This window comes from Ambystoma mexicanum, chromosome 1p, assembly GCF_040938575.1.
Source record: "Ambystoma mexicanum isolate Mex_15411 chromosome 1p, UKY_AmexF1_1, whole genome shotgun sequence".
NCBI lineage: Eukaryota > Metazoa > Chordata > Amphibia > Caudata > Ambystomatidae > Ambystoma > Ambystoma mexicanum.
Window position 1 is genome coordinate 1120710080 of NC_090921.1, and position 27241 is coordinate 1120737320.

Sequence of the window (27241 nt, forward strand, 5' to 3'; positions counted from 1 at the left end):
TTTGTCTGGTTGGATTATTATGTGCTTTATGTACATTTAAATTCAATTCTAAAACGTACAATATCATTTTAGCCCTGAGAAACCAAAGATTAACACATATCTGCACACATTAGGGATGGTTAGATAAGTGGCCAAGTGCCTGCATTGTAGATTGGTTAATTGTGGTAGCCAGGATTGGATCCCAAAGTGTGTGATCTTGGACATTCATTTAATCTTACTGTTTCTCATCTGACAAAATTGGGAGTACTTAGAAGCAATTCAGTTCAGAGTGTACACTACTGTGACGCTATAGTGTAGAAGGTGTCCAGTGATAAAGCTGCCAGGGGACATTTCCCAAAAAATGCACCCTCAGTAAAATTAAACACTTTCCACAAATATTCTAGGATTGGCATTTATAGTATAAAAATAAGCCCCTCCTAGAATATTTGGGGTAAGTATTTTAGGGGTTAGGAAAAAAACTCAACTACCAGGCCACTTTTTCCAGGCGCCATTTTCACATCGAACCGTGCAGAATTGGCAAATCCAAACATTATGACTTGTGAAGTGAAAAAGTTTTCCGTGTTGGAACATATTCACCACACAAATAAATATTACAATTTTTTACAATATATGGGTCCCCCTGAGGTTCTTAGTTACAGATGTTGTTACTAATAGATCAGTATATTACAGGTAGGCTATTGACTAGTTATACATTCAATTAAGCACGAGTGATAGATAAAATAGATAATGCAGCCGTGCTAGACACTTTTGTGGCTAATGATATACAATTATGGGATTTAGACAATGAACACATAATGGAGATTATGAAAGTACATTCTTTTTTTGCAATACTGTCTACTTTGCTATGCCTATATATTACTTTTAAGTACTTTAATTACAAATTACTAATCCAGCTTTTGTTTATATTGCAAACCCAACATATTTTAGGACTGGTATAATTATATTAACAGACTCCGTTTGAAGCAATGTGGGGAAAGTGGGGTGGGGTTAAAGGGCAGGGTTTGTGATATGAAATGCATGCGTTCTGCCTTTGCGCTTTACTGTCTAGAAAATGCCCTGGAAAGAAGGTGCACAATGAGTGAGGGAGAGGAAAAGGTGTTCTACTCAAGCATCAATTCAGCGTTCTGAGGTACATTCCAGGCGGTAATGGCCAGCAGCCCAGGTTATTAGCAGGTTGTTTGCAGCCCGAAGTTCAGGACATTATCGCTACTAACATCCTGGGGCGAACGCTCAGGATGATATGGCTGAGGGAAAATATGAAATGGGCAAGCGTGCAACCCATGTTTTCTTTCTTCGGCTGGGGCCTCCCTCTGGAACAGCCTCCCTGAAACCTGAGGAGCACCATCTTCTGTTCCGGAAGCACCTCAAGACCTTCCCCTTTGCTTCTGCCTTCTCTCACCCCCTCTCAAACCCATGTATAGCACTGCACCCTCCCCTTTCCCCAGCATGTTTCCCCTCCCCTGCACTTGCGCAGTCTCAATCTCACTTACCCTAGTACGATCTTTGTCTCTGCCCACCCTGTGTTGCCCCTCCCTTGCCTCGTCACGCCTTGAAACACTTTTGTATAGGCGCGTTACAAATGCCATATCATATCATATCATATCTCTTCCTCTCCCCTGCTGATCTCTGTCTGATACTGCACTGGTGACCTGGCTACCCTTTGAATTCGGGCCAAGATCCCTGCCCACGCAGTTGCACACCTGCACTGCCTCCTGGCAATCCTTCCACTTGGGTCTGTATCTACAACCCTACAGTCCCCTTACCTGCACTTATTGGACAACCCGCTGTCTGCACTTAACTCTTGCACTTGCCACCTGCTGGCCGCACTTCTTGTTGTTTCTGATCCCTTGCTCAGCACTTGCCTCTTTTCCCCCTCCGCTGGCACTTTCCCCTCCCCCCTGCACTTGCGCGATCTCAATGTTCACTTGGCCTAGTAAGATCGTTGTCACTGTCCTCCCTCTGTCCCCCTCCCTTGCATCATCGCGCCTTGAAACACTTTTGTATAGGCGCGTTATAAATGCCACATCATATCATGTCATGTGAAAAAAGAAACATGGCTGCCTTGCAAATCCCACTTCCTTTTCCATGGAATGGCCGCTGAGGTTCTGGTGAGAGGCAGGGGGCAGGTTATTGAAGGATAGGCCTGCACAGTGCTGTTTTGGGAATAGGTGAAGAGTAAGAGTGTGAGCAGTGGGTAGCAGTGGTGGGGTCCAAGGGCAAGATGACAAATAGGGCACAGGGAGATTGGGCACCACCCACCAGCTTTGAGCATGGACCTGCATCTGTTTAATTAAGCCTGTAATCAATGGGAAACTGATTGGCTGGCACACATGCCCTGTGTGCCAATAGCACATGAGATCTCTCGGCTCTCCCTTCCATTTTTGTGATTTCACATCACCGCCTGGGCCCCACCGAAACATTGTGAAGTTGGTAACCCTGGTTGCAGCATCTGAACTGTGCTGATAAACTGGTACACTGGAAACAATAGAAAGTGGGATTTTGGATAGCTAGCACGAGCAGTTTCATAGGACACCAGTGCAATGCACGAGTTAGTGGTTTGGTGGAGCCCATAGGCTCCCTAGAGTGGGGGGTAAAGTGGAGCAATTGACCCTCGTATTTGCTGCTCCCGCGCCCCCTCTGACAAGGAACACTTTCAAGAGTCTTAAAGGTGCTCCTTCGACCAGATGTCAAAACTGCGCTTATAGTTCCTTCGTTTACTTGGTGTGCTCTTTCTTCGTGCCTGAAGCAGAAACCACAGGACTAGATGGGCAATGAATATCACAGGGTTGGGAGCCATCCATGTTAAAAGCAGGCATCCCAAATGCTGGGCTACTGTTTTTCAAATGTGCAGCTTGCAATTCCTTAGAAACAACAAAAACGGCATTGCCAAAGTGAAACCTGCTTCTTAAACTTGCATCCACTACTTTTCTTTAAACTGTGTTTAGTTTTTTTCTCAGACTACTACACAAATACCCTGGGATGGTTGTGCCCTTTCTTTTGCTTTTTATCACAGGATACACTTCTGAAGATGTGGTTTGCTTGTCGCACTCTTAATCGCAAGTAAATGCTTCTATTGTGCTGACAGCAGTTTTTGGGAAGCTGAACTGTGGGTGCCAACCTTTGATTTTCAATATGATTATATAAATTCAGTCCAACCCATCCCCTGGCCAAACACATTTTAAAGCATCTGTTTTTTTTTAAAAAATAAGGAATTGCAAAAAGCCATACAATGTACAGCCAGCTTTAAACATATACCATCCCCGCAACAGTCACTCAATCTGCTGTGGTACCCTAGTAGCTTTCTACTGGAGGACGTGCCTATAGATCCCTGATTGTGCTCAAACCTATTAGTGATGTCTTCTCATTGGAGGTATACTGTCTCTTGCCTGTATGCACATCATGGATAACCAGCTGCATGCCTTCATCAAACAACTAAGTGCAGGTAATGATCACATGGATAAACCAGCGGCAAGATTAAAGACCTCTCTAATTAATGCATGTCAGGGGTGAGATGGTAAACCAGTTCTTATCACCTACGTCCTGGTAATTATACACCTGGCTTTATAGGCTGAAACTAAAACTACAATTACTGTACAAGAACACTGAAAGCAGCGTGCTGAAGGCAAACGCTTGAACATTTGAGCCTTTTCAGGGGACAGCCCGAGAGCGTTTCTTCTGCAGCTGTGGGTTATTCGTGTGCACCCCCCCATCCCTCTCACCCCCAGGTGCCATTCATCCAGACGGTTGGAATATTTTCAGGGATGCAAAAAATGGTTTCTTAGTGACATGTAGTTATGCGGCTACACTAGTGACTCCTCGCCCCCATCTGACACATAACTATAGACATGCTGTAACAATCAATATGAAGATAAAAAGTGAGCTAAACCCTTCCAGGGTATTCTGGACGTGCAAGGACCGGGCTAACAAAAAGTAATATTGCTGCAGAGGCAGGATTATTCCAACCCCTCACCCCCAGCCCCCAACAGTCAAAAAAGAGATTTAGTGTAGCACAGGCATCATGTCCAGGTGAAAGCTTCCCTCATACAGAAAATGCACGGAAATGGCAAGATACACATGTGTATCCTCCTTCCCCCTTCTCACACTCTCTCCCTCTACCCCCACTGACCTCACCCCATCCACCTCTACTGTAAGTTCCATGTTTGGCAACTTTTTTTCCACGCATCTCACTCACCTACACCCAAGACATGGCCTCCTAAATGTGTATGCTTGAATGATGCTGGAATCCTTTTTCCTTCGAAGGTGGTCCTCAGTATTTCCTGGGAGATAGTTGAGCCAAACGTTTGAAAGAGGACCCTTTTCTCCGGAGTCAGTATACAGATTGCAGTGCAGGAGTAGTGTAGGCAGATCTTTTCAAACCAAGGAGGTCTGAATGCTTGATTTTAGACTAATTAAATATCAACCTATTTCATCTGTGTGCAGCCTACAAGCACACATTTGAATTCTGGCAGAGTCAAATTGGCCCTTCATCCTTCAGAAGTTGATACACTCCATATCCATCTCTTTCCTATCAACCAAGCCGCGGAACTCTGTGCCCGAACAACTCTGCACACAGAGGATGATCACCTAGTCTTCAGAAGACCTCTCAAAGCCAGCCTGTCCACTAGATCACAACAAACTAACATGACATGCTCTAAAGACCAGACCAGGCGGAACTCTACATTTCTAGTCACCTCAGTCTGGGGCTGTAAGACTCACCAGAACCACACAGATCAAGTAGCAGGATCCTCTAACTCAGGAGGATTTTAGCAACATGTTAGCTGTCATAAATCTTGACACAAAAACTGATCAGAGCACCAACCTCGCAAACAGAAAATACGTTGCTTTCCCTTTTTTCAAGGGCAGCCCAAAACTCATTGGGCCTCATTACGAGCTTGGCAGTATTCTGGCGGTAAATACACCAACACACTGCCAAACGGAATTACTGTTACTCCACTTGATCCCACGAAATTACCTTGGGATTACAAGTGGTGATGGGGCGGTGCAAGTCGCTATTTTTAGAGTCCATTGACTCCATGAGGATTTTGGCAGAATTAGCATTGGCAATAATTCAGTTGATTTGCCAATTTTTGGCAGTAAGCAGAAGGATTTAACTCCAACTTTTTGCTGGAGGTTTATGCTCCATTTTACCATCAAACATATAGGATGACAGTGCGGCATTGAACGGTAACAGAATTACCATCAAATTACCACTGTTTTTATCACCACTTATTCCCCACTTAGCAAGCCCCGCCCACCTGGTGCCTACCTGCTTGCCACTCTTTTCCATACTTAAGGAGCCCTCCAGCCTCTTTTCCTTTGCAGCTGGGGAGCAGGTGTAAATGAATCTAGGTCACCTGGCCTAAGCAAAACCCACCTACTTAGCCCTGCCTCTTCCTTCCTGCTCTTAACTCTTAGATCAAGGCCGTCTCTCGCCCGGGCGTCCAAAGCAAAGGGCAGTCAAAGAAAAGGGCAATTCCTGTTTGGGCCAGGAGGATCCAGGACCCGAACCCCTGCTAAGACAGCAGGTAAGCATGCACCAACATGTGTTTACACCCTCTGTCCCCGCAGGTCATCCCCACCCTCTCTGATCCCCCTGTGTTGTTCTCTTGTGCCCCCCCCTTCCCGCACACAGGAGTCTGTCTGGGCAATGCTGCAGTGCCGCACAAAGCGAGGCAGGGTAACTGCTGTTACCATCAGCGGGTCTGGAGAGGGGAAGCCCGACCTCTCCCCCTTTCTACTCCTTTCCTCGCCCCCAGTCGAAGAGACACACAGTCTGGGCAACACAATGCTGACGAAGGGTGAAGTGTGAGCAATCAGCTCACCCTTCCTTCATGCATCAAGGTGCTAAGCACCTAAGGAAACCAACAGGCAGGCAGGGATCAGGTTCAAAGACATGCCCCTCCCCCCCTGGGGGGCCAGATAGTCGGCTAACCAGCAGAACACTACGGATGGACTTGGGTAAGGGAAAATATGTACGGCCTACCAAAGGAGGGGACTCCCTTACCACCCAGTCAAGATGACTTCACAACGCCATCAAAGAGACAGAAAGTGACAGACAGTCCTAGAAAAGGTAACAAAAAACTGGCGACATTGTGCGAGAATATGTCAGAAATGCAACAGTTACTGCGGGAAATGAGGGAGAAAGATTTTCCCCAAACAGGGGAACGGGGCACACAAACCACAATATACCCCTAGAACCTATCATATTGGTGACCCCCCCCACACTAACAACAATCCAAGCAACAGCCCCAGCCACACCATTGCCACAAGTGCCAACAGCGCCAGCAGCTGCTAGCACAAGGGCACCAGCCGCTGCCACGGCAGACCCAACAGGTGCTTTAAAAGCATGGACAACCCCCCGTACAGAACCAGTGGGGCAGACTGGGCAAATTAACAGCAACCCAGACATAGCAATGATCTGCAATGCCCAATTATAATTAAAATTGAAATCCTTTCAGACTGAAATACTGAATAGAAATAAAAGATGCCAAGCATGGAATATTGATACCACAATCAAAGACGCCATATGGGCCAAAGAATTCATAGAAATCTTTTCACTGATAGAAGCCCAACGCAAAGGAAAAGATGCCTTCAGGGATCCCAAAAAGATAGAAGAGAAATCCATAGCCAGAAACTCCCAGGTAGAACAGAATTGGGACAACTGGTTACAGGCTTTCGCCACCTTGGCAACAATATATCAGGAGAAATTTCCCAAGGATGGCAGAAAACTATGGGCTTACATGGATAACATAAGAGAAGTGAAAATCACTCAGAAAGGGAAGACCTGGCTCGTATATGACATCAGATTTAGGGGAAGCATGTCAGAGAGGCCAGCCATAGAATGGGACAAGGTCCAAAATGATTTATATATGTTAAACACTGAGCCTCCAGCAGCAGAAGAGGCCTCACAGAACTCCTCTAAAAATACACAAGGTCCCAGAAACAATGATAATGATGAGCACAAAAAGGGCGAACAGTCCTTTCGGAAGAACCAGCCATGGGCGGCTAAGTCTAATACCCACAGGCAGAACAAAAACCACTCTGCAAAAGCCAACATTCCATGCAGGAATTTTGGAAAAAAACAGTGCACCTGGGGTAAGGAATGCTGGTACAAACACGTTTGCACAAATTGCAACGGCGATCCAAGCAACTGCACCAGACTGCCAGCCAAAAAATCTAAAGATTAGCATCACCCATTCAATTTCAACCCCAGAACTGGCACCAGGCAGAACTCCCATCAACCCAATCAATTTTTTTAAAGATGCACTCATGAACTACCCAGACAGGGAAACCAGCGAGGCAATCTGGCTGGGCCTTACCAAGGGCTTTATCGTCCCCTTTAAGGGTACAGGGTCACAAAGCATCCCTTTGAACCTAAAGTCGGCCAGGGACAACCCTCAAATAGTGGAGACCAAAATCAAGAAAGAACTGCTTTTAGGCAGGATTGCAGGACCCTGGGACCACATGCCCCTCAAAGATTATATAATATCACCACTAGGACTGGTCCCCAAAAAAGAACCAGGGAAAATGAGGCTAATGCACCACCTATCCTACCCCAAAGGCCAATCACTGAACGTTCCACACACGGAATCCACAGTATCCTACACACAATTCCAGGAGGTGGTAAGACTCATACAGGAATGTGGCAGGAACGCCCTGATGGCCAAACTAGACATCGAATCCACTTTCAGACATTTACCAGTCCATCCAGATTCCCAACAATGGTTAGGTTTTACTTTTAACAACAAATTCTATGTAGACAGATGCCTCCCAATGCGGTGCGCAGTATCCTGCGCCCTATTCGAGCAATTCAGCTACTTTTTCCAATGGGCTTTCCAAAAACAGAGACCAGGGACCAAAGTAGTACACCACCTAGATGATTTTATGGTAATGGGCCCAGCAAACTCAGAAGAATGCAACGCGGGCCTGGTGAAATTAGAAGGAATGGCCGCACACTGGGGCATACCTCTAGCAAAAGAAAAAACGACCAAACCAGTCACCAACATAATTTTCCTGGGCATTGAAATTGACTCTGCACAAGGACTATGCAGGATCCCGAAAACAAAAATTGCAGAACTCTGGGAGAAGATGCAAGCCCTGATAACAAAAGACAAGGAAACAAGTTAAAGAAATTCAATCATTAGCAGGCAGTCTCAACTTCGCTGCTAGAATAATTCCTCAAGGGAGGGTACTAAAAAATCAAATCATTCACCAAACCCCACCTACACATCCGACTAGGCGCAGAGGTGAAACACAATCTGGAAATTTGGGGGAATTTCCTCAAAAATTTCAACGGGACCTCACTTTGGCGAACGCCTTTGAATACACGGACAAATAGGGTCCTTTTCATGATGCAGCCGGGAGCAAAGGGTTTGGAGTCATACTAGACTCAGAGTGGGTGGCAGGACACTGGCCCAACTCATGGCAACAGGCAGGGTGGACTAAAAACATCACCCTCCTAGAAATATTTCCCATCTGGCTGACATTCACATCTGGGGCATGCAGCTTGCTAACACGGAAGTCTTGGTCTGGTGCGACAACATGGCAGTAGTAGGCTCCATAAACAGAAGGTCTACCAAATGCCCTTTAGTGCTAAAAGTGCTACGAGCCATCACAGCAGTCACATTACAAGAAAACATTGTGGTCAAAGCAAAGCACATTGCTGGGGCAGATAACATTGCAGATGTTTTATCTCGCTTTCAGTGGCCAAGATTCCGGGAGCTAGCGCCGCATGCCCGGGAACAGATGACGCCAATACCGGCGAAATGCTGGGAAATAATGGGAAAACAAAAATAACGGCATCAACGCCAGCGCCAAAGAGCCCAGGCCGGAATGCTCAACATGAACCAGGCACCTCAAAAACGGGTGCCAATAATATAACGGTATCAACGCCAGTGCCAGAGAGCGAAGGCCGGGATGTCCAACAAGAACCAGGCACCTCAAAGACGGTGCCAACACCTCCCTAGGCTTCCTCACAGAGATGGCAGGGAAAGCACTGGCAAGCACCACCGCGGCGCAGTACAGTAAGTGCCTACAAATAGTTTTTAAAGCCACAGGCATAAAACATGTAAAGTTAATAACGATTAAAGACATAGAAATATTTTTAAAATGGGCGCATGAACAAGGCTTTAAGAGAGATTTGGCTAAAAGACACCTAGTTGCAGTCTCATATTTCTCAAAATTACGGGGTGATTCAGACCCCACCCAAAGTGCCCTCATTTCTTATGCATTGAAAGGTTGGGGCAGAATAGAGGGCCACCAGGTAGACACCCGCTGCCCCCTTGATTTCAACAAACTGGTACAAATTGCAAACCAGCTGGAAGCCATATGCTGGCATCCATACGAGATCTTATTATTCAGAACAGCTTTCTTCCTGGCATACTTCGGGGCGTTCCGTGTGCGAGAACTCATTGCTTCCAGCACCAAGGCCACCAACGGGCTGGGCGTCATAGAAGTCAGGGTCAGACAGAAGACCGTCAGCATAGAAATCCAACAATCAAAAACTGGGGCAAAAAGAACCATCAACATTTGTTGCATCGATGAGGCAGTAAACTGCCCGGTATGTATTACCAACCTCTACCATGCACAAAGACCCAAGGTTGGGGGTAGGTTTTTGATCCATAAGGACGCCTCGGCACTAAGCCGCTACCAATTCAAAGGGGTGCTGATGAAAGCAGTCAACAATGCGGGGTGGGACCCCAGGGGTTTTGGCACCCATTCCTTCAGAATAGGCACTGCCATCTCAGCATGGCAGGGAGGTTTAGCTCCACAACAAATAAAAAACATAGGGGGCTGGAAATCAGATTGTTACAAAAGATACATCAGACTGCAACTAATATAGCCAGCCACCCTCACCCTTTCTTTCTCCCTCCCCCTTCATACAGAAACACCAGGCGAAGGGAGGACCACTCTTCAATCAGCATGGATAGTCGGCCACTCTTTTATCTTCAGGACGGGCCGATGGGCAGAGGAGACCAAGGAAAGGCCACCTTTCAGGAACACCATTTACCCATGGTGGGGCTACAGAGGCCTACGATGGGCAGAAATCCACGAAACATTAGCAGAACTGGTCGCATACAGAGGCCCGCCAGAATTTCTGATCATCCACCTAGGGGGCAATGACCTAATATCCTTTGGGAGGAGAAAGTTACTTGAGGACATGTGCTCATCCCTTGCAGGTATCTCCCATATTTGGAAAGGAATGGAAATATACTTCTCGGCCATCCTACCCAGAAATAAATGGCTAGGGGCCAACTGCTACAAATCTGTAGACATTTCTAGACGCAAAATCAACAGGGGGCTAGAAAAATGTTGTACAGCAAGAAGACTGGGCTTCATAAAGCACCCATCCATTACACTGGGTGACCCGGACCTTTTTCACAAAGACAGCACTCATCTATCAATCAAGGGCATGGAACATTTCTTTCGAGAAATTACAGCAACTCTAGCCTCCAGGGGTTGCTAACAAAAGATACTTTTGGGGGAACGCGGTCAGCCGTCAACCTGCCCACGTGTGGCGGCACGGGCCAGAGGGGATAACCCCAAGACCCGGTGTCCAAAACTATGTTACTATCATGATATGTGATTATTGTTATCTGCATAACCATATCTGTACAATAAAACCTATGGCCTTTTATTGCCAACACTTGACCAACAATGTGTGAGACAAATTATTCTGGGTGAGGGTATGGGATCGGCAATTTATAAGTATGCATGCATATGGGTTCAGCAGTTATGGGCAATGCTGCAGTGCTGCACAAAGCGATGCAGGGTAACTGCTGTTACCATCAGCAGGCCTGGAGAGGGGCAGCCCAACCTCTTCCCCCTCTCTGCCCCTCTCCTTCCCCCAAGTCGAAGAGACACGCAGTCTGGGCAACACAATGCTGAGGAAGGGTGAGGTGTGAGCAATCACCTCACCCTTCCTTCATGCATCAAGGTGCTAAGCACCTAAGGAAACCAACAGGCAGGCAAGGATCAGGTTCAAAGACCTGCCCCCCCCAGGGGGCCAGATAGTCGGCTATCCGGCCGGGGGCTGAAACATAACAGCCCCCACTACTTACATATCAAAGACCCAGGGCTCCCCTGGGTCTTATAAATACAGAGCAACATGCTCTGAGAAAACACAAACAGTTTGTGGACCCTGAACGGGGACCCAAACAGACAGGAGGTGCACTGTTTACTCAGTGCCTTCCAAACCTTTGCTTCTTTACCACAAAACCCTCCCACCCTACAAATAAGGGAGAAGAACAAAGGAAAAGAAGTACAGGGCACTGTACGGTGCCCACAACAAGTCGTGGGACATGAGAAGGCGGGCACGGGCCAGAGGGGGTAACCCCAAGACCTGGTGCCCAAAAGTATGTTACTATCATGATATATGATTATTGTTATCTGCATAACCATATCTGTACAATAAAACCTACGGCCATTTATTGCCAACACTTGACAAACAATGTGTGAGACAAATTATTCTGGGTGAGGGTATGTGATCGGCAATTTATAAGTATGCATGCATATGGGTTCAGCAGTTACTGCTACATTCTGGTTTCACTATAACCGTCTTGTGGCCAATTGTTGGATTTTACTTTTATGGACTTCATTGATTCACGGTGCGTCACCCTTTCGCAACTCTCATGCAGGACTTCCTTTGCATCTTGTACTCATGATGACCCTGAATCATGCTGTTCCCATCTTCATCTTGTATCCTGGCTTGCAACATTATGTGTTACTACTGACTTCTGCAGTTGTATTCGCTCTCCCCTCTTGCTTCTCCACTCTTTTTTACTGCTTACACTCTGTTATCACCTCCCCTCTCCCTTTTCCTATCTCCTCCCCTCCTCCCCTTACTTTCTTTTACGCACTTACTCTATCAGAATAGTCCCTGGACCTAGTATGATAGCAACTCTGTCTATCTCTCCCCTATCCCCTTACTGCTCCCCCCTCCCTCCAGCACTATTTGAAATGTCTTCAGGCCTAGTACGATAGCTGCTTGTTTTGTTCCTCCCCTGCGTTTCTGCACCGCTCTCCCTCACCTTTTGGTTTTCTCCGGCTCTACCAGAAATGTCATCCGGCCTAGTACGGTAGTCGCCTGTCTGTTTCCATTTCCTTCCCACTCTCCCCCTCCCTTTCTTATCTATGTCTTAGCTCTTGCAATGTCGTCAGGCCGAGTACGATAGTTAATTTCACATCCTTACTGTTCATGGCCTGTAAGAATGTCATTGTATTTTCCCTTGTTCCCTCCATTGCCTTGAAGCGCTTTGAAACCCATTGTGTATAGGCTCTATATAAATAAACTATCATATCACATCACCGCCCTGCTCGTAATGAGGCTGATTGTTGCTTTGTGACGCTGTCCTGTGGGCATCTGGGTAAAGAGCACCAGCTGCCATACACAGTAGTCTTGCGATGCCGCTGCACAGCTGGAGTGTCAGTTCCCCACCTGGCAGTGCACTCAGTGTGAGATCACGCTCTGTGGCTCATTCTTCCAAGCACTTGGACATACCCTCCTCTGTGTTCCTAACCACAATTATGACTGGCCCTCTTTTTCATTACTGAAGAATGCTGACGTTTCCTCCAGCATGTGGGGGGCGCCAGGAGGTGCTGGCTGCGCTCGCAGCTGTCTTGGCCTTTTCAGATACTGGAGCCGCGCTATTACTCCACATGATGTTTTTCTGGCCTCCCGAATCAAGCTGGCCTCATCCCCTTTTATTTCACAGTGTGTTGCTGTTTCAAGTGCATCTTCACACTGTAGCGCCCGGCTTTGTTATTGCAATATGAATGTAGCCTTCAACAGTTTGGTGATGAAAGCGGACCTTAAGCTTTCAGGCTCCCTAATTAAGTGTCATTTCATGCAATTTCCAAGGAGTCTTGGAAGTAGCAATCTTTCAACTGCTTTCTGTTAGAGGGCCCAGCTGCATGTGGGCGATAGCTAGTGTTCGGGTGCCCTGGCAGTAGTCGCCGACAGTGTGCTATGAATTATTACAGATAAAGGTTTAGTTTTGTGTGGGTGCTTTCATTTACTGTTTAAAGCGGCACTCACCGGTCGCGTGTATGGGAACCTAAGGTTCTTTACTTTAACTCGTTAATTTACACGTGAGTAAAATGCACCGAGTCACAAAAGGAAATTACTCAGACCTTTGGGATTAATCCTGAAAGCAGAGCAGAGCATGCATTTAGATTTAAAACGTTTGTTTTGATTAACATTAATAAGGTTTATTGTGTCCTCAAATAAAAGTGGCTACGTTTCAGCTCTGAAGATGTGCAAAAGCAGTGTGAAAATCTCCAGAACTTGCTTACACTTTTCTTTAATGAGGCTGTTCCTCTAATCACTTTTAAAACAAAAAAAACCTACTGTACACGTTAAATAGCGAATTAAAGAAAGACACACACAGGAAATCGAGGGAAAAAAACAACTGTGGATGACTGGTGACCAGATCTAACTCTGTGGGGGTCATTACATAGGGTAATTGCAGGAAGTGGGCCCCCAACACACTTTACGTGTTGCTTATCCCCAGCAAGCAATTTTCAAATCACCTTGACTCTTCACGTTTGCTCTCCGCTTTGAGAGATGTAAAACACTGCCTGCAAATCCGCTTTGGAGAGTTGGGACTGCCGGTGTGATGTGCGCAGCACTCCTGAGCCGCTCTGCTTGCCACCACTTCTCTCTCAAGGTGTAGTTCACAATAATTGGGTAACTTCCCTATCGCTAACAGCTGCAAGAAATAATTTCTCGCCAGCAGGAGCTGTTCGCCTCTGCTACCAGATGCAGGTAATTGCAAAGTTTCTCCTTGGTTCTTGGTTCTTGGTTATGGTTTTAAGGGGTTCCCGCATCCTTCTTTGAGAGTCCTCTCAGATTCTTATTTTGACTTGGTTCTCAGTCCAGGGAATAATGGGCTTGCACCTACTTTCTTCAAGTAGAGATGGTATTGGGGCCTCTGTGACCTCCCTCAACCCGGTGTCCAAACTCCTGCCCTCTGTTCCTCAACCACCTCCTCATGATTTTGTATTATCGCCTCTTTCTACTCTCCTCTGTTCACTCTCTGGTGTTTTCTCCTTTTACCTCCTATTGTTCCCTCTCCCTCTCTAGTCGCCAACCTCCTCTAAAATCGTTTCTTCTACTTTCTGCAAACTCGTTCCACTCTCTCCAACCTTCTCCAGAATCTTTTCTCTCTCTCTCTATCAAACCTGCTCCAAACTCTTGCTGCCAGTTCCTACTCCAAACACGACCAGCACCTGACTGCTAGCCTGGGCATATATAGCCAGTTTACCAATCACCTAGGCTTAGCCTCTGTGAGGGGGACAACCTTCTGAATGTTTTTCAAAAGATGCCATTTAAATTAAGTTTGGTTAAACGCCTCACCATCCCTACCCTGACAAAGAGGTCTCCATCTAAAATAAACTGAAGGAAACACTGTACTAGAGGATATCTGTTCCTCACACATATTCATGCAGCAATTCTATAAGTTAATGCATGGCAGTTCAAAGGCAACACAATAATAACAGTTGCATTTACAATATGACCACAGTCTCTTCTTATAATCTGTGTGAATTCCCCTTCCCCCATTCAAGCAAGATTCTGCTCCACAGTTCCAAAAAGCAACAAAAGAATCCTGATTTGTAACACTCCAGGGCTTCAACAAAAGGGTTCTTTCTCTTCCCCTTTCAATCAAAATTATCTTCTTCACGTAAACAAAAATACTTCCTTAGTTAGTCAGTGGCAACATAAATTGTCTTTGTCAGGATGTTTTGTCATAACTTATTTCTTGAAAATGTATAACACTGCAGCAGTTTTATATAGTTCTTTCTTAAGCAATGAAAGTCTGTGAGAACAACTTATTAACACCACTTCACAGCACTTCCTTAACTTCTACCTGGCTTACTCCCATGCCAGGCCTAGTACTTCAAAGTTTCCCTGATTGGGTATACTCCGCTACCCGAACAGTAATTCATAGACAACAAGTGCCTCTGAAGTTAAGATTAGTTTACACCAGATTTGCAGTGTTCATTACTTTACAACTTCAGGCTTTGAGCAATGTTTCAAGGAAAGCAAGATTCACATTGGTGCTCTTTAATATTCTTTTGCACTTTCCCAAACCTCTGCAAGTTATGCTCCTCTCCTTCGGAAAAAACCTTTTCCAGAAGGGCAGCCTTCCTGCCCCTATTGGTTCCCCACTGCGTTAACAACCAAACACTGACTCGGATATGGTTTTATTCTGTTTCTTCCTTGGCTTTGCCAATGTGGGTTTATACCAGCTTTTGTTATCTGCTTTTTCAAATCTGGGCAATAAGCTTTACAACTCTTGGAACTTCCCTTTGTCTCCTCCTGCCTTTGGAAATATCTGTTGGTTTTAAATTGCCATGATTTTGTGTTTTTTGGGCTTGGGTTATGGTTGCATGCATTAGGTTTTAAAAGCATTGCCCATCTCGTTGCTATGTTATTAATAAACTTGTACCCTTAAAGACAGTCTTTTGGCTTTGAAAAAACTGTTTTCTGTGGATTCTAATAGTTCGGTTTTCAGAATTGCCTTTGACTTTACTTTTACTCATACACAGATGTTTTCTACTCTGCAAATGCCTGTATCAAGCACGCAAGTGGTCTCAGAGCACTCCAGGGTCACTATCAGCTGGTGAAATCACTGGGTAAGGCGTGCAAGTCCGATTCCCTCGCTGCTCACAGGTTCTCTGCTTCAGTGGCTCATCGCAACCCAGCAGTCTGCTACCTTTGGTTTGCCGCCGCACTGCCACTTGTAAAAGGAGCTTCCTTCACTCCGGAGGCCCTCTGATGCTCGTCGGACACCGGAGACATGCTTGTGGGGAAGAAGGCTTTTCACGCTTTCACTTCCTGCTGCGCAACGACTGCAAAACAGGTCTTCAGAGGGTAAGCTTTCCTCTTTTATGCTTCCCGCTGCACAACCTCTGCAATTAAGGATTCTTCAGGCAAAGACCGTCTCAGGACCTGCTACTGTTCTTTGCTCCACGGTGTTCCTAGTGAGTTCTCCCTCGTTCAGGTTCTGCGTCTGCTGCTTACAAAGCTCTCCCTGCTCATTAATGGCCTGCACCTGAGGGGGCCTTTTAAGACTCCCAGTCTTCCTCAGGTGTGGGACATTTTCACTAACAAACTGACCACTTCTACAGTTTTGTTCCTCTTTAGCCCTCTTCTTCGTCCCAGTACTTTGGGAATTATGGGACTTGAAGCCCCTAATGGCAAAATTAGTTTGTCTAGCTTGATTTTCAATCTCAATCTCATTTCTGTTCCCCATAATATTCTTTAAGGGAATATCACAAGGATCAATCACGAGTTTGGATTGTATAGTGGAATACCGTTTTCTAGAGTTTGAATGGTTATTATTAACAGACTTCCTTTCACTATTCCTTTAGGAGTTAGGGGAGCTTCTAGCTTTAGAAGCCTCCCGGGTTTTATTTCTCTCAATGCCTAAGGGTTTCTGATTGTTTTTAACCACATTAAGATGTTTAACTTGTGGAACAAAAAGATTGTTATGACAACAGACCATTACACACTTTGGTATTTAGGAGATGTCCTACCTAAAGGACGACAAATACTGCGTCCCACCCCCCTGAGTCCTCTCATTCGCCCCCCCCCCCCGGGCCCTTTCTCCTCCCAGGTGATCCTCCCGCAGAACACAACCCCCAAAGTCAGGATCAGAAAGCGTCTGCCCTTTCCCTGGCCATCTGGGAGGAGAAATGCAGGGGTTTAGTGAGGAATCCGTTGGATTCATCACACCTCCCTGCGAGAGTCTGCACCGTTGTGGAAAAATTAGTGAAGTCTAGTTGAGCAATTGGATGTTCTTAATCAGTTCACTTGCCTTGGGGTGACTGATATAGACCCTAGGGCTTGGGCTTGTGTGCTGCAGGAGCATCCACGATTGCTAAACCAGAGGGGTGGGGGGGGCATTTTTACTATTCGTTTCCATTTCCCAGTGTGCTCTGTGTGTCTGCACTGCAGAACTGACAGTGTGTGCTCTGATCAGGAAGCCTTCTCGTGCCGGAGGATGTAATGTGCTCCTGTGTTATGCACTGGCTCTTGGAGCAAGTAGTGTAGGACATTTAATTTTGTTTGCTCCGCGCAAGCGTTCTGAGCTGGTAACACAGAGAAAAGCAGAGTGTGTTTCATGTCTGCAGATCATGAGGAGCAGACTTTTCCACCTTGCCTTTGATGCTTAAATAGCATGCTTGTGTCAGAATTGGAGGAAAGGACGTTGTCACAAAGCTTCCTTCTTTTAAATTGTCGACTTCAGTAACTGCAACACAACCATCACATGAACAGTCGCTCTTGGAGGATAAGGGAAACTTTGTATCACTGTTGTTTTTCACTCTAGCCCCTCCTCTGCAGGAGTTGAGTCTCTTAAAGAGGTAGAGATGTTGAGGTTAGGGTAACCATCTCCTGCCATGCAGCAGGGACTAAGCGTGATGGACCACATGGATCCTCCCCATACTACCCCAAGGGCCATCATCTGTTAGCTTTCAGGAGTACCCTACACATTTGGTCACCTGATAGATGATCCCAGGGTCAGGCAAAGTACTTTGTTACAGTAAATGTAAGATTTCTAAAGTGCTGACAAAGCTAGAAAGCAACTGGTACAAAAAAGGTGACCCAATACATAGTCGAGCTACTGAACTGTCGCAGTATGCTCTGTGGGCCACTTTATTTATTTGTTGTTTTATAATGTGCCAATTGTACACAGGAAACGGCTGGTATGTTCTATTGCTGAACCAGCAAAGAACGATGGTCCGGAGGGTTTCCCAGAGCAATGCCAGATGTAAAGATTAATTCTAAACCTTACAGCCATTACCTCTTTTGTTTTGCTGTAGTCAACCCGAGTGGGATGGTTATGGCCGAACGTGGTCCCGTGCCTGCTGGACCTAGTGACCCAAGCTATTCCTCACTGAGGAGACCCAACGTGGACGAAACATGTTTGGGGATGCTTGTGGTCTTGTGTTGAAGGGATATGACCAAGCAGTTCAGGCTGGACTGCCACTTTTGGGTGGGACCAAGCCTGATTTATATATGGTCTTTCCTCTTTTGTAATGGCTTGGCAGGTGAAGAAAGATGGTCTGGTGAGTTGCCCAGAGCAATTCCAGATGTTAAGATTAATTCTCAACCTTCCAGCCATTACTCTTTTGTTTTTCTGTGGTTACTGAGATGAATCCCACGGATCCCTCACCGAAACCTTGCCTAAAGTACCCTCCCAGGCGTCCAGGGAAAGGCAGACTCTTCCTGATCCTGCGGTGTACTGCGGGAGGATCATCCAGGAGGAGAAAAGGGTCAAGGGAGTGAGGGAGATCTGTGAGATGAGATGCAGTATTTAACCCCTTCAAAAGAGAACATCCTTCAAATACCACAGTATGTAATAGCTTGTTGCCATCATAATTCCATTGTTCCACACGTGAACCATCTGAATGTGAAACATTTCAGCCAGAAACCCTGTGGTGTTGAAAGTAATAAACATCCTGTTGTAACCCAAGAAATGCTTGTTATAAAATCCCCTATGTCCCAAAAGCTTAATAAGAGGAAGTTGTATACCAATGGAAATCTTGAGATCAAAGATCCATATTCCTCTTCTCAGACCTGCCTTAGGACTGACTCTTGTAATATTCCTTTATCAAACGTTTTAGAAATTGGAAAGCTAAGTTGTCATAAAGAAGTTAAGAAAACTAGCCATCATCAGGTCCCGTAATTCCATCAGTACTGGGACGAGTGAGAGGGATACAGAGGAGCAAAGATGTAAAAGGGGTCAGCTAATTAACCAGAATGACCTACACCTGAGGGAGACTCGGAGGCCTAAAAGGCCCCCTCAGGTGCAGGTAAGGAGAAAGCAGAAGAAGCAGAACTGCAGAAGGCAGTGTGTGCCGTGTATGCATTGGGAGGAAGATGTAGAGGAGCCAAAAGACACCAGGACCGTTGTGAGTCCTGAGAGGGTCTGTGCCTCTATCATCCCAAACTGCAGAGGTCACGCAGCGTAAAGTGTGAGGAAGAACAGCTTACGCGGGAAGACTACGTTGTGCAGAGCTTTCTCAGCAGGAAGCAGACGTGGTGTGAGCAGTCAAGAGGTCTCAGGTGCTAGGGTTGCACCGGAGACTCTCTGGAGTAATAGCGACTCCAAATCAATGTGGCAGAAGCGGTGGAGACCAAAGAGTGAGGGTGCACCTGGCCGGAAGGCCGCAGATCCAGGAGTCATGCGAACATGAAGAGGAGCACCTGGAAGCGACTTACCCAGTGAGTCTGAGCCGAGCCAGTGACTCTTTGGTGCTCCTGAGCAGGCTGCATGTTGGAACTGCGGTTTTGGGACATCTATCATTGGGGTTGATGTAGACTCACATTGTTACAGTCAAACCACCAGGGGGGAAAAGCCTTTATCCTTACCACTATCCTGTTGTTTAAAAAGGAGGGAAAGAAATGTGACAAACAAGCTGCCTTTCTGGGAGAAGTTATCCAGAGGCAGATGAGCACTGTTTGAAGACCAGTCCTAATGTGGATTAATGTGAATGTTCTATTCCCTGAAAGCTTCTAACATTTCTTATACCAAAGAAGACTATTGAAGTTGTTGTTATTCTAGTTTGGAAAGTTACCATGAAACACTTTTCTGTTTGTGTTGAAGAGTTAGAACGGCAGGCGAGTATACCCGTAAGGTAAGAGGTGATTGCCCAAAATAATCTGGTGAAGGGAATACACCAGGGAGTAGAAGGTGCAAGTGCTGAAAAGTGGTACTAATAGAAAACAACATATTACTTTGTGACATTTTGGGAAGACTTGTGAAAGCTGGTTGAAGAAAAGTCACAATTCATTTTGCAGTTAGTTGTGGAGAACCATCCTGACCAAACTATTTGTTGTTGCTATTGAAAGATTGAGAGCATATGACTTTTGCAAGATACTTTGTTGGGGCAACAGAACTTTGTGAATTTGAGTACCAGAACTTCAGAACTATTTTGGAACTTTGTGTTAAATCGCATTTCCTTGTTTTTCCTTTGAACTGTGGAGAAAACCTTGTTCGGATCAGGGGACGGTAAGTTTGCTCCGACCACCACAAGAGACTGATCCTATTGTGCCTCAGACTATATTTTCTATATATGTGTTGAATTGAATTGCCATATTACTATATTTGCTCTGATTGTTGTATAAGTGAGAGGGTTAGATGTCCCTTGGTTAAGGTGTTCCCTTTAGTTTACTTTAGGCAGGTACATCCTCATCAGGATAGGGATAGTGAGGCATTTGTTCAACCTGTGTATTTAATAAAATGGCAAAAGTTGAAAACTCTATGCAAAGTTGTCTCCCTCACATTTAAATCCCCTCACATCACCCTGAGTGGGACAGGTATTCCCAAATGTGGGTCCTGTGCCTGCGGTACCTAGAGACCCAAGCTACTCCTCACTGATGAGGCCTAACAAGGCCAAAACATGTTGGGAGATGCTTGTGGTCTTGTGCAGAAGGGATGTGACCAAGCAGTTTGGGCTGGACTGCCCATTTTGGGGTGGCACAAGCCTGGTTTTCATACGGTCTTTCCTCTTGTTTTTAATGACTTGCTTTGCGAAGAACAATGGTCTGGAGGGTTGCCTAGAGCAATGCCAGGGGTTAAGATTAATTCTAAACCTTCCAGCTATCACCTTTTTTGTTTTGCACAAAAGGGGTTAAAGAGAGTCAATGAGGGTTAGGTAGAATCCCCTTTTCACTCTATGAAGAGTGGATTTGAGATTGTTCAGGGCAGAGAGGTAGAGTTGCAGGTCCTTATATGAGTAGGTGCACCTCCATTTGCACTGCAGCCGACGCATGTCCCTGCAGAGACAGCGTATGAATTGGGTGACCCATGGCTGAGGATGCTGTGATTTATGGGTGGAAGTAAGCAGTGGGAAGTGAGAGGAGAATGAGTTATATAGTAGGGATTAGAAGCTGGTGAAGGCACTATTGGTGGACGAGGTATCGGGTGTGAAGGAGGAGAGTGAGAACTGTAGGTTGGGAGAAAGGGGAAATGGCAGAAGGTTTAAATGTCCTTGTTAGTAATGGGTGAAGCAAGTGGTGAGGAAAGGTCTGAGGGTGGAAAGGAGAAGGTGGTGGAAAGAATTGAGTGATCCGATATGAATGTTGTGACAGTAGTATTAGTGGCTGAGAGAGAGGTGGAGATGAATAAGAGTGTCTGGGTAGGTAGGTTATGGATAGAGTGAAGAGCATGGTCACTAAGAAAAGACTAAAGTTCAGATTTCTCAGAAGTGATTGGAGAGGGAAGGTTAAAGTCACTTAAGAGAATGAGGTGATGTTTAGTGCAAATAGAATCAAGGAGTTGCCCAAGATCATCAAACCATGATCCAGTGGGACTAGGAGGGTGATAGATGGAGATGATGTGAACCAAGTAAGGCAGAGTAATAGTACAGATCGTGAAGAGGTAGGAGAGGACATGGCATTGAAGATTTGTGAGGCATTGAGGCGGGAAGAGAGTAGGTTTCCAATGTCTCCACCTCTGCCAGTCAGTTGAGGAGAGAGAATAAAGGATAGTTTGGAGTCGTGTAGGGCCACCAGAGTGACAGTGTCAGATGGAGAAATCCAGGTTTCAGTGATAGCAAGAAGATCTAGGGGAGGAGAGCTAGAGGTAAAGTAGTCGGTGATGAAGAATGTTTTGCTGCATACAGACTGGGCAATCCATAGTGCAATCTTCAGATGATGCGGTAAGGAAGAGTAGAGAAGTCGAGTCTGAGGAAGAGAGCTGCGGGTAGATAGGTTTTAGAGGAGGTATGGTTAGCTCGTCAACTTTGTTTGTCTGAAGCAGGTGGAAGAGAGACGGAGTAGTGGGAGTTTCGAGTCGTGAGCTTTATAATAGGGATAGGAAAGGAGGAAGTTGTAGCATGATTGGAGAAGGTGTTGGCTTGGAGGATAGCTCAGGGGCAACACGCTCGCCTTGGAAGCAAGACGGCGCAAAGCAACACAGGTTCAATTCCGGGTCCGTGCTTAGAAACCTCTGGGTATTAAGCTTGTTATAAATATCCAATTATAATTAATTATAGGGAGAGGGGAGTAGCAGGAGCAGAATTGAATGCATTATAGAGGAGTACCACAGTGCGGAGAGACAGTACAGAAATTAGGAAGCTAGGGTTACTCACAGGTGCAGGTGCATGCAAATAGTTGTTTTGGTGGAGTGTTGGAGTTAGATTTTAATGTTGCTTGTGTGCTATATGCAATACTTTTTTGTGGCAAACGGGGGCTAACAGGAACTGTGAGAAACCTGAGGGTGTTCTCACTCCTAAACCCCTTGGATCCTCTATGCAAGTGGCCAGGGAAAGCCATTGCTTTTGGGTCCTGACCCTGGGGGCGGAGAAGCAAGGGAGGATCACCTGGGTGGAGGGTCTTTGGGGCTGGGAGTGGGATGACCTCAGGCGAGACATGGTATCCCCTTTTCCTATTGATGACCTACCTAACCCTCCCCGACCTTTATGGGTTATTGCAAGTCAGCTCTCTTCAAAGTAATGAACACCATACACTCTCACCACTCTAGTACTGAGACGAGGAAGAGGCAACTGAGAGTAATGAACACCATACACTCACACCACTTTGGTACTGGGATGAAGAAGATGCGTGCAAAGTGGATTGAAGGTCAGGCATGTCCTCCTAATCAGGGTCAGGCAAGGCTGATTGAGAGAACACACCTGCAACCTGTTAGAGGGTTGCAGGTGTATAAAAGGAGGAGGAAAAGGCAACACAGAGAGCAGCAGCAGGGAAACAGGTTTGCCAAGCGAAGAACCTTGATGGAAGAGAGGTGAGCCACTGGACTGAACTGTCATGGGAAGGTTCGAGGTGTACAGCACACCGAGAGGCTGATGACTGCAGGGAGTGTCGACCTGAGACAGCCTGGCATGGGAGCAAGAGCTCTGTGGAGTGGACTGGCAGCAGGAAAGGACGCTGGATGGAACGGCTGCCCTAGTCCCTTTCAATTAAAGTGCTTGTTCCCCAGTGCTGAGAAGCCGGCCCTGGGGTGTCTGGGGTGCACAGCATGGACCCCAAGCAGCAGAGGCTGCAGATCATATGCTCTGCGCTGCAAGGACAGCTTCTAAAGAGGCTGGTGAGTTTCTGTGTGCGAAGTGCGAATGAATGAACAATCTATTGAGCAGAAATACTTTGTAGCTAGTAGCAGAGTGGTCGTGTGCATTAATAAAGAGCATTTTCGAAGGTCTGCGCTCCTAGACTTTTTCCATTGTTGAACTTTGAAGAACTGGAAATACTTTGTAGCGGACAGGTCTCGTTTCTTAAAGCGGAACGGTTTCAAAAGTCTCTGATCTCTTAAAGTGAAAGGCATAAACATTCCATAACATGTTGGATGAAAACAAGAATGTGTGCCTACTTAATGCCCAGAGTACGCCGAAGTGAATACGAACTTTATAATTAAACAGAAAATATTGCATGTTGCCTTTAGCAGTGAATGGAACTGTGCAATCATTAAGAATCACTGCATACTGCATTTTGGAAACAACTGAATTTTAAAGGTTAAATATATCACTGAAAGGGAAGTCAATCCAATCAATTATATGGAATCCTGAAAATAACTTTATTTTTGAAGAAAGGAAGCAAACGTGCATGGGCCAAAAAGTGGATAAAGAAGACAGACAAGGCCCTTTTCTTTTGTGTGCTTTGAACTGTGACGTTTGGAACTTGGGGAAGGCAACCCCAATAATTGTTTCCAAACTATATATTCTTGAACTTGGAAAAAAAGGACTACTGTGAAACTTTTATGTAACTGTTTTATACTTGGGGGGTGGGGGGCCGCTGAGAGAAAAGCTGCCAGCTTGAAGATCAGAACATTTGTTGAACCACTGTTTCTTTTGATTGTTACATCCCTACACATTGCTTTATTGTAGTTGTGATGGCAAGGATAGGTTTCTAGACACAGACAGACTTGCAAGTTAAACTCTTTTACTCATACTTTCCTTAATTTTAGTCAGGTAAGGAAATCCCACCCTAGCATAGGGCAAGTTAGGCCTTCAACTATCCAGACATTTAAGTTAATAAATATTCTTTTGTTCAACTTGAAATCTCTGTTTGTGTCATACTTCGTGATGCCTTCACAGAATGAAATAGAGAAGGATATAGTAGCATCGCTTATCTTCGTCTTTCCTTTGCTCTGGACGCCCGTGCGAATGGACGTCCAAAGGACAGTGCTTATATACCCACAGTAATCCGGAAGTAACTTTGTCAGAGGTTACGTGTCAGTCCCTAGACCGATCCTGGATGCTTCTTTTGGGTCTCCTGACATCTCCAGGCAGCCTCAGGCAGATGGAAAGTGGGCTTCTGGTGATGTTGGGGTGAGTTCCGGGTTGCTCCCAACGCAACTGAATCCCTATATTACCACGCTTGCATTTTACATGACTAGGCCCCCCCAGTTTAAATCGCAGCTTTGACTCTCGCCACTGTTTATAATCTGCCACACTTGCATTTCCTTCCAAGAATTTTCCAAATGTAGGTTTGCCACTGTGATTCTCTCTGCTGCTGTATTTTGCCACAATTGCATAGCGCTTCCCAATGTGTTTCAATTTTCAATTCTTCCACTGTAAATCTTGCAACTTCTTATAATTTTGCCACACCAGCGTTCTGCTTCTCAGAGTGTCCCAAATGTAGTTTTGTTACATTGAATCTTGCCTATGTTCTATCCTGCCACACAATTGACATCCACGCTATTTAGACCATACTCTACCCTAAACATACATCAACCTCGGCCCGAGCGCCACCACCCATAGAATGCAGCTGAGTCCCATGCAAAATCCCATGACGAATCCAGGGAATTCATTCCTTCTCCCCGCTGAGGAGTCAACTTATTTGGGACTAAGGAGGTAAGCCTGCTATGCAAGAGGTTTGGGCAAGTGGGATACCACTCGAGATGCCTCCCCTCTGTAGATAAGGATGACCCAAGACAGACTTACTTCACACCTCCCTCTGCCCTTAGGAGCCCAGTGTTCATAGGTTATATGAGAACTGATCAAATGAATCGCATGCAGGGCCCCTTTAAGATGGATGGCTTGGTGACTGACCTTTGCTTGCTCCCACGTCCTCTGAAGCCTGATGACTAATGGACTTATTTTTCTAGATCCAAGGAGGATCTTAAAGTGAGCGGAAAAAAACGTCAGAAGACAGAACATCTGGTAGGAAGCCCAGAAGAGCAACCCGTGTCGGGATGTGGAGGACGGAGGTCGACCCTCCGTTTGAGGCACGAGAACCATACAGAGGATGTTGGCAGAGCGCAGGAGCTCTGCTAGAACTGCAACTGCTTCAACAAAGGCGGGGAACTCGGGTTTTCCAGGACCGCTGAGCCATGAAGCGCGGCCAGCCGACATGCACACACTGCCGTACCAAAAGGGAGGAAGCAGAACAGATACTGGAAAAGTAATCAATTGCCCAAATGGACACCAAGACACGGAACCGCCTGGGACCAGGATCCTGACGTCGTCCGGGAGCACGGATGCATGAATCAATGTACGCGGCAGGAAAAATGGGAATAAGAGGGCGTGCAGTGAATAACAAAGGGCTGAGAAAGACCGTAGCCCACTGGGCATTGAGAGCAGCAGGATCCCGCAAGGGGAACAAAGAAACCCAGCAACCATGGCCAAGAAAGCCGATAGCCCACTGATGGCTGAACCAAACAATACCTTGAAGAGAAATAGAAAAAACATATTAAGCCTGGGCTGAGAATCAGAGTCCCACATGGAGATAGAGAGAATGTATAATCAGGACTTTGCATTTAGAGACTGAACCTTTGGTTTTTCCTTGACAGACTGATCTATCCCGGTCAAGAAAGTATATCCTTGAAGAAGGAATAAACTTTCCTTTTTTGATTACTTGAGAAAAGAACATTGGGTGGTTGTCCCAAAACCCAAAAACGTTTATTTATGTCTTTCCTTTGGTTATTCAGATGAAATCCTATTGGAAAAGAATGTAAAGATATTGTTGAGGTGGAGGGTGGAGTGGGGGGCGAACACCAACCACCACCAAGTTTACCAAGCGGGAGTAACCATTTTGACTAAGCTGTGACTCCCTTCCTTCCTTCCTTCCTTCCTTCCTTCCTTCCTTCCTTCCTTCCTTCCTTCCTTCCTTCCTTCCTTCCTTCCTTCCTTCCTTCCTTCCTTCCTTCCTTCCTTCCTTCCTTCCTTCCTTCCTTCCTTCCTTCCTTCCTTCCTTCCTTCCTTCCTTCCTTCCTTCCTTCCTTCCTTCCTTCCTTCCCTCTCCTCCCTCTCCTCCCTCTCCTCCCTCTCCTTCTCCTCCCTTCTCCTCCCTTCTCCTCCTTTCCCTCCTCCCTTCTCCTCCTTTCCCTCCTCCTTCTCCTCCCTTCCCTCCTCATTCTCCTCCCTTCCCTCCTCCTTCAAGTGGTAGGTTGGAAATAGACTAGAATAGGTTTGTTATTTTGTAGCATAGGGAATTGATCTTAGAACATAAGGATTATCCTAGTTTTTGTTTTCTTTAACAATTTCCATTAAATAGTCTGTTTAACTATGCCCTAGTGTCCGTCTCGTATTTCTGCCCTACCACATGTGCTGGTGCTGTTTTTCATCTAAAGACAGACAAATTAGCTTGACAAGTCTTGTTCCTCTGCCATTATGTACCAGTGATGTGTAGAACAAAGCGCAGTACAACTGAGACATCTTTCTTCACTGTGCCTCTGCTCCCTACACTGTAAATAGGGTAGAAAAGAGAACATTCTTGCATGATGCGCACTATTAATGTAGACATTTCGGCAGCATTGAGAATATTAAATAAGCTATGTGACACCCTGGTACAGCAGCTGTAGAGGCAATGCTTTTTGACTGAATCATGATATTCCCTGAAAAGTGCATGTCCGAGTCTCTACGATAAGTTTCTACTGCCTTTGATACTGTCGACCATTCGACCTTTTCTCTACATTATCTCTCCTTGGCCTCAGAGATAAGGCCCTTGCTTGGTTTGCTTCATATCTAGCTCCCAAGCTCTTGTCAGGTTTCCTGGAACAGCCTTACCTCTCCACTCACCCTGCTTATTGTGTGAGTTCCCCAAGGGTCTGTCTTTGGTCCACATCTCTTCACGCTCTATAGTTCAGCTCTTGGCCCCCTGATCTCCTCTTGCGGTTTCTCCTATCAACTCTTCAATGACAACAGTAAGATCTTCTTCTCCTTTCCCTCCTTATGCAACAAGCTGTTGTCAAACATTTCTAACCTTCTCTCCGTCTTCAAATATTGGATGGTATCTCACTCGCTCGTGCTCAATTCCACTAAGACTGAAGTTCTC

General features: G+C 45.9%; 1 protein-coding gene across 3 annotated transcripts in view; it reads left to right on the top strand.

Moving 5' to 3' along the window:
- ADCY7 (adenylate cyclase 7) overlaps nucleotides 1-27241 on the top strand; it is a 1256803-nt gene that overhangs the window by 475438 nt on the left and 754124 nt on the right. Inside the window, exon 1 of one of the 3 annotated variants that reach the window (XM_069604772.1) lies at nucleotides 15556-15636. The exons of the other annotated variants lie outside the window; for them this stretch is intronic. The gene's annotated coding sequence lies outside the window, so the exon portion shown is untranslated. Of the gene's footprint in view, nucleotides 1-15555; nucleotides 15637-27241 lie in introns of those variants that run through there. 3 annotated transcript variants of the gene reach the window in all.